This window comes from Camellia sinensis, chromosome 2, assembly GCF_055761805.1.
Source record: "Camellia sinensis isolate YWXY chromosome 2, ASM5576180v1, whole genome shotgun sequence".
Lineage (NCBI taxonomy): Eukaryota > Viridiplantae > Streptophyta > Magnoliopsida > Ericales > Theaceae > Camellia > Camellia sinensis.
This window is the reverse complement of record NC_138962.1, coordinates 168,455,010-168,464,024: the sequence shown is the minus strand read 5'-3', so window position 1 is coordinate 168,464,024 and position 9,015 is coordinate 168,455,010.

Here is a 9,015-nt window from a genome sequence, read left to right as displayed (position 1 = left end):
AACAATTCATTGTTGTCTTTGCTAAACAGTATGCTTTTGTGACACATAAACTTTCGAAAATATTTTGGAATGTTAAAAAATAATATATATATATATATATATATATATATGAGAGGGAGATTTATGAGCTGGAATGGGTCATGGTAAAGGCCGGGCAAATTGAGGGTCGAGCGCGTTTGGACCGTGATAGCTTGGGCTTGTCCAGAGATGGTTCTGCTCGGTTGAGGCCCAGGGCCATGTTGGGACCGAGCTACTTGGGCTTGTCCATGTAGGGACTGAGCTACTTGAGCTATTCGGCCGAGATGATCCCTGTCATTTGGGATTCCACGGTTCGGCAGGAAGGGCTTCGGTTTACCAGCTTGACCTGTCTTAAGCTCGGCTATGCCAGAATGGAACCGAGCACGGTCGATATGGAGCTCGACGAGTGGAGCACTCGGATTCGTTATGCAGCACGGTTGTGTGAGGCCGAGGTGATAACGGTTTGTCTGGCAGAATGTGGTAATGCGGTTTGGCGTCCCTAGAATTCTGATCTTTGACAATGGCATCCAATTTGAAGGGTGCCTATTCAGAGGATTTTGTGAAGAATTGAAGATCGAATTCTACAACTCCACCCTGGCTTACCCGCAGTCCAACGGCCAGGCCAAAGCATCAAACAAGACCCTTCTTGATGGGTTGAAGAAAAGACTAGAGAAAGCCAAAGGAAAATGAGCCGAGGAAGTCCCAACTGTCCTTTGGGCATACCAGACGACCCCGCAACGATCTACCGAGGAAACTCCTTTTGCCCTGGCATACGGCATGGAGGCGGTCATCCCGTTGGAAATCGGCATGCCCACCATCCGCAGTGAAAATTTTGAGTCGGAGTTGAACTCTGAAGTAGTAACCCTGGAATTGGACCTTGCTGAAGAGCGCCGAGAAAAAGCTTTGATTCACGTGGCTGCGTACCAACAAGAATTGTCCAGGAAATACAACAAAATCGTGCACCCCAGACTGTTTAAAGTAGGCGACTGGGTTTTAAGGAAGGTCATGGGCAACACCCTGGTGCTAGGTGAAGGCAAGCTAGGGGCAAACTAGGAAGGACCTTACAGGATAACCGGTCTAGCGGGCAATGGGGCATACCACTTGGAAGATTTGGATGGCAAAGGTATACCCCGGCCATGGAATGCAGCCAACTCAAACTATACTATTTTTAAGTTTTTCATAGTTTTTATGTTATTCTTTTGAGCCAGGACCTGTTTGCCTTACTCTTCAGAATGTAATACCCTTTTTGTCAATATAGTAGAACTGACTTATTCTTGCTGAAGCATTCTGTTGTTTTCGATGCTTATTTTGTGATTTCAACCGAGATGTTTTTGTAACAACCCTCATACTGTTTACCGATTACTGACTGATTGATTACCGATAAACACCGATTACCGTTAAACTGAATTGATTATGACTGATAATTGGACTGGTAAAAGTACTGAACTGACTGACTGAAATTGGAAACCGAATTGATTGAGTATATGTTAGTTAAATTGCATTCTATCTGTTTGACTGTATGAATATCTGTTCATGCTTATATGTTTAAACTGCTAATTGAAGGCCTTATCGGCGGCCGAATTAGAAATTGATTGATGTTTTATGATCAACATAATTAATGTGAATTTATGGTATACTTACCTGAAAACTGATTAGGTATGGTTAAATTAGATTAAAACAAGCTAATTAAAGAGTTGGACTTAATTACCATATTGCCACCCTTAGTGGCACACTCAATACACACACTTGAGCCTTATGTACACACTTGAAGAACATTTCATCAGCCATTTCTCATTGTGCTTAGCCGACCTAGAGAGAGAGAGAGAGAGAGAGAGAGAGAGTTGGTTTTCATCTTGAGGAATTGCTTGGAAATTGAAGAAATTGTTGAGGTTGATTGTTAATTTGAGCTCCCTTCTTGAACTACAAGACTAAAGGTAGCTCCATTGTCTTCTTGTTCATGTTTTAAGTTGACTCTTGCATGGTTCATGTCATATTGATGGAGTGTAGAGCCAAAACATGGTTTAGATGTTGAATTGAAGCTTAATTGTTGCATGCATGTACATATATTGAAGTTTTGAGGTTGTAGTCCATGTTTCCTCACATGCATGTCCATCCTTTGGTTATACTCCATGAGTTCATCTTGTTTTTGTAGGTTTGAGCTCTTTTGAAACAGCATTAAAGCTTTGAAAATGATTCATGTCATGTTTGAGGATTGTTCTTGGAAAATGGTTTGAAATTGGGTTTGAATTAAACACCCTTGGGCATTGATTTCTCAAATTGAGCTTTGAATCATGTTATTCCATGTGTTGTTTTCCAAAAAATGAGCCCAAGAGGGTCGGTTTTGAGTTGTTAGCGACTTGGTTTTGAGCTTGGAGGTGCAATCTAGGTTTTCCAGATTTTGCACTTCCGCTCGAGCGGAGGAAGTGCCGCTCGAGCGAAGAATTCGAGCATCCAGTATCTCTGCACTGTTCTACAGTCCGCTCGAGCGGAGGATTGGGCGCTCGAGCGGAGTCAGGCCTCATGCTCGAGCGGGCATCGAGCGGAGATTTCACCCATCCAGTACTTTCACTGTACGCTCGAGCGGGAAAGTTTACGCTCGAGCGGAGCTCTGTTTTTCTGAAAATGCTTTTAAATGTACATTTTTGCATCCTCATCCCATCCTAGGCATTCTTAGGCCTAGTTTAAGACATCTTGATGAGGATATCGTTGTAGAACACACCAAGGCAAATTAGGGATTAAGTTATGATATTTTCCAACTGTGTAGCTTAGTGTGTTCAACCTGTGAACTGTGTAGGGTTGGCGACTGGGGAGACACGCTCTAGCATACCGTAGCCCAAACTCTGTGAGTAACAATTGTGTAAAGATATGTTCAACTGATATCTTTTGAATACTGAACTGAACTGTTTACTGAACTGGTATTACTGAATGAATGTATGTCCTTTATTTCTGAACTGTACTGTGGCATCCTTAGTACCTACTGTTTACTGTTACTGTTACTGTTACAGAGATCTCTGTCGGTTCCCTCGTGGAACCGCTACTGTTTACTGACTGATGGCCATCATTACTGTTCGGTCTTTTAAGACCTACTGTCACTGTTATGCTAATGGATGTACCACATATGACTGTTTACTGTGCTGAACAACTGAAATACTGATTGAATTGAACTGTTTTCATTACTGTAAGGACATTCATTCTAAACCCCTTTACGCATTGTGTTATTCACTAGGCTTTAGCTCACTGCTCATATATATATGTAGGTGTACAGGCACCAGACCGGAGCTAGGAGCGCGGGTTAGACTCCAGTTTTGTCAAGCCAGACTATGTGCCTCACTGCGAGGTTCCGAGTTGCCATGCTATGGCTTTGGGGTGTTTTGTTTGTTTTCCCCCGTCTGTCTCCACACTGTTTGGACTACTGTACTGTTATAAAGGGATTAGGTCCCTGTACTATGTGACTGTAAATTTTGTATAGACCGTACTGTTTTGTACAGACGGAATGTTTTCTGTACTGTTATGTAGGGTTGAGTCCCTAGTTTGAATGGATGTAAATATCGTACATACTGTTCTGTACTGTTTATGTATGAATGCATGAAAAATCTTTTGCATACAGACTGTCACAGCTCGTTGGGCATTGTTTAATTACTGTATTGGCTTCCGCCAGGCCCTGTACTCTGTTTTACTGTATTACGGTTAAGCAGGCCTTCGGTAATCTCGGATTACTGGCCGGTTACGGTGCTAAACCCATAGGGCCGGGTTTGGGTCGTGACAGAGTGGTATCAGAGCGATACTTACCACGAGTTATACCGCACACACGTGTCCAAACGAGCTATAGGGTGTCCTAGAAAAGTGATTAGGGCATTTCATGAACTTGAAAAGTGTGTGGTTACGTTATGACTGAATATCTGCTAATGTGTTAAACTGGTAAACAAATGACTGCTTATGTTTAAAACTGTTATAACTGCTTATAGTGAAATGGACAATGCAAATGAACCTGAGTCCTCATCTACTGAGGCAAGAATGGAAAGAATGGAAAGAATGATGGAACTGATAACTGCTAGACTTGAGCAACAGAACCAGCAGCCCTCACCTCCTCCTCCTCCGGTTCAGCCGGAACCTAATGTGAATGTGAATGATGGGGATATTATTGCTCTTACCCAGAAGTTCAGTAAAATGAAACCGCCATCCTTTCAGGGAGGCCTTGAACCGTTAAAAGCTGAAGCTTGGGTTCTGGAAACAGAAAAATTATTTGAAGTGTTTCCGTGCTCAGAAGCGAACAAAGTATTGCTAGCTACCTTCACCCTACAAGAAGAAGCTAGAAGGTGGTGGATGCTGATCCGCGATACAAGCAGTGTTATGACTTGGGCTCAGTTCAAGGAGTCCTTCTTTGAAAAGTACTTCCCTCAGTGTGTCAGGGATAGAAAAGTGAGTGAATTTCAGCAACTGAAACAGGGCACCACGTCGGTTGCCGAATACGAAACAAAATTTACTGAGCTTGCCCGTTATGCACCGCATATGGTGGATACGGAGTATAAGAAGGCCAGAAAATTTGAAGGTGGCCTTAATGTTGCAATCCTTGACCGAATAAATGTCTTGAAACTACCGACCTTTGTGGGTGTTCTCGACCGAGCGTTGATGGCCGAGTCGAACATTGCAGCAGTGAAACAATCTGAAACACCAACAACTGAATGGCATGGTAAAAGGCAGGGTTTCAAATTTAAGAAAGGCAAGCACAACCCAGCCAACAAGAAACAGAATACGGGGTCAACGACTAGCCCCAGCCAAGGGAGTGGGTTCATTCCACCCTGCTCTGTATGTGGTAACAAGCATAAAGGGGTTTGTCACAAATTATCTGGAGCCTGTTACAGGTGTGGTAAGGTGGGCCACATGGTTAAAGATTGTCCTTCTGCTCCTCAGGGCAATAGCAAAGCTGCAGCCAGCGGCGCAGCATCAAACGCTCCACCAAAACCGAACCCTAAAGCTACCGGAAAAGAGCCTATGAGGCAAGGCCGAGTGTTCGCACTAGTACCGGGAGATGTGCAGAATACCGAGACCGTTGTGTCAGGTATTCTCTCTATTTGTACACAAAATGCATATGTATTGATTGATTCGGGGTCTACGCATTCTTATGTATCGCATGCTTTTTCACGGAAATTGAATAGACCCTTAGAACCTATGAACTATCTGCTAGCCGTATCATCACCCGTAGGGGGATCCATGACATGTGCTTATATGTACCCCGCATGTGAAATCATTGTTGGGGATATGCATCTGTTTATTGATTTACTGCCATTGAACATTGATCATTTTGACGTAATATTGGGGATGGATTGGTTACAAAAATATCATGCCACTATTGACTGTGTGACCAAGCAAGTTGTTTTCCGTCCACCTGGTTTGCCTGAATTTGTGTTTAATGGGAGTGGAGTAGTACCTCCTCCGTATTTGATTTCGTCAGTGAAAGCTGTTAAATTAATTAGAAAGGGGTGTAAAGGATATCTGTGTTCTGTACTGACTGTGTTTACTGATGATAGTGTTAAAACTGATGTGAATTGCATTCCTATAGTCAGAGAATTTCCAGATGTTTTTCCAGATAATCTTCCAGGAGATTTGACTGACAGGGAGATTGAATTTACCGTTGATGTGATTCCCGGAATACAACCAGTTTCTAAAGCTCCATACCGAATGGCTCCAACTGAATTGAAAGAACTGAAAGTGCAACTGCAAGAACTGTTAGACAAAAAGTTCATCAGACCCAGTACCTCACCATGGGGTGCACCGGTTTTGTTTGTAAAGAAGAAAGATGGCTCACTGAGACTGTGCATTGACTACCGTGAACTGAATAAGGTAACTGTAAAGAACAAATACCCATTACCGCGTATTGATGACCTGTTTGATCAGTTACAGGGTGCTAAAGTATTTTCCAAGATTGATCTCAGATCCGGATACCATCAGTTGAAGGTTAAACCGGAAGACATTGATAAAACTGCTTTTAGAACAAGGTATGGACACTACGAATTTTTGGTTATGCCTTTTGGAGTCACGAATGCCCCTGCTGCCTTTATGGACCTTATGAACAGAATTTTTAAACCATATCTTGATGACTTTATTGTTGTATTTATCGATGACATATTGATTTACTCCAAAAGTGTAGAACAACATGAACATCATCTGAGACTTGCCCTGCAAACCTTAAGAGAACAGAAACTGTATGCTAAACTGTCTAAATGTGAATTTTGGCTTGACCATGTTATGTTTTTGGGGCATGTTGTTAGCAAAAATGGAATTTCTGTTGATCCGCAGAAAATTGAAGCTGTAGTGAACTGGCCTAGACCAACAAATGTGACTGAAGTCCGAAGCTTTTTGGGATTGGCTGGATATTACAGAAGATTTGTCAAAGATTTCTCCAAAATTGCCCTACCACTGACACAGTTAACACAAAAGGGGACATCATTTGACTGGACTGACCAAAGGGAATCTGCCTTCCAGGAGTTGAAAACTCGATTAGTGACTGCACCAGTTCTTACCTTACCTTCAGGTACGGATGGTTATACTGTATTTAGTGATGCTTCTCATAAGGGTCTGGGGTGTGTTTTAATGCAGAATGGGAGAGTTATTGCTTATGCTTCCCGACAACTGAGACCGCATGAAAAGAACTACCCGACCCATGATCTGGAACTTGCTGCAGTAGTATTTGCACTGAAAATCTGGCGTCACTATCTGTACGGGGTGACATGTGAAGTATACACCGACCACAAGAGTTTAAAGTATTTCTTCACACAGAAAGAACTGAATATGAGACAGCGGAGATGGCTGGAACTGATTAAAGACTATGACCTACAGATATTGTACCATCCGGGAAAAGCCAATACCGTTGCCGATGCATTGAGCCGGAAATCGATTGGAAACTTAGCCTGTTTGCTTACAGGACAGAAAGAGTTGCTTTGTGACCTTGAAAAATCTGAAATTGAAATTGTTTTGAGAGAACAAGGTGGAACCTTAGCTGCTATTTCTGCTCAACCGGCACTGATTGAAGAGATTAAAGAGAAACAGCAACTGGATGACTTCTTGAAGAAGATCATCGAGGAAAGAGAATCTAAACCGAGACCGGGATTCAAATTTGAGAATAATGTACTGAAATTTCAAGAAAGACTGTGTGTACCAAATGATACTGAACTGAAAAGAAGAGTTTTGCAAGAAGGCCACAATTCGAAATTGTCTATCCATCCGGGGAATACGAAAATGTACCAAGATCTGAAACAGAATTTCTGGTGGCCGGGAATGAAGAAAGAAATTGCTGATTTTGTATCCAAATGTCTTCATTGCCAACAGGTCAAAGCTGAACATCAACGACCTGCCGGACTACTGCAACCCCTACCCATACCAGAGTGGAAATGGGAGCACATCACGATGGATTTTATCGTCGGATTGCCTCGCTCCAGGAAAGGTATGGATTCAATTTGGGTTATTGTTGATAGACTAACCAAATCTGCTCACTTCTTACCTGTCAAGACAATCTATAATGCGGACAAATTGGCCGTTATCTATATTGATGAGATTATAAGACTGCATGGAGTGCCTGTGTCTATTGTTTCTGACAGGGATTCGAAGTTTACATCGAGGTTTTGGCAAAGCCTACAGACGGCACTGGGTACTGAACTGAGACTGAGTAGTGCCTATCATCCTCAGACAGATGGCCAATCAGAAAGGACCATCCAAACTCTGGAGGATTTATTAAGAATGTGTGTCCTTGATTTTTCGGGAAACTGGGAAAGTCACTTGCCCTTAGCTGAATTCGCTTACAACAACAGCTACCATTCGAGTATTGGTATGGCGCCTTTTGAGGCATTGTATGGCAGAAAATGTAGATCTCCAATCTGCTGGGCAGAAGTTGGAGATGGGCCTTTGCTTGGGCCCGAGATGGTGTATGAAACAACTGAAAAAGTGAAACTGATACAGCAAAGATTGAAAACTGCACAGAGTAGACAGAAAAGTTATGCAGATGTCAGAAGACGGGACAGAGAGTATGAAGTGGTGATCACGTTTTTGTGAAAGTGACACCAATGAAAGGCCAGACTCGTTTTGGAGTCAAAGGCAAGTTAGCACCGAGATACGTCGGACCATATGAGATCATTGAGAAAATCAATCCGGTGGCGTATCAAGTTGCGCTTCCTCCTGAAATGGAGCATATGCATAACGTCTTCCACATTTCCATGTTGAGAGACTACCTCCGGGATCCCTTCCATGTGATTGAGCCTACTCGGATAGTGTTGAGTGATGACTACACTTACGAGGAACGGCCTATACAGATTGTAAACCGACGGATCAAGAAACTGAGGAACAAAGAGATCCCGCTAGTAAAAGTTGACTGGCAGAACCACGGTGGCGTGTATGCCACTTGGGAAAGGGAAGATGACATGGCCAAAAGATATCCTGAACTGTTTCCACTGAATCCTGTTTTCTTCCAGAATGAAGGTAACTCGAGTTTAGAGGACTAAACTCTTTATAAGGAGGGGAGACTGTAACAACCCTCATACTGTTTACCGATTACTGACTGATTGATTACCGATAAACACCGATTACCGTTAAACTGAATTGATTATGACTGATAATTGGACTGGTAAAAGTACTGAACTGACTGACTGAAATTGGAAACCGAATTGATTGAGTATATGTTAGTTAAATTGCATTCTATCTGTTTGACTGTATGAATATCTGTTCATGCTTATATGTTTAAACTGCTAACTGAAGGCCTTATCGGCGGCCGAATTAGAAATTGATTGATGTTTTATGATCAACATAATTAATGTGAATTTATGGTATACTTACCTGAAAACTGATTAGGTATGGTTAAATTAGATTAAAACAAGCTAATTAAAGAGTTGGACTTAATTACCATATTGCCACCCTTAGTGGCCCACTCAATACACACACTTGAGCCTTATGTACACACTTGAAGAACATTTCATCAGCCATTTCTCATTGTGCTTAGCCGACCTAGAG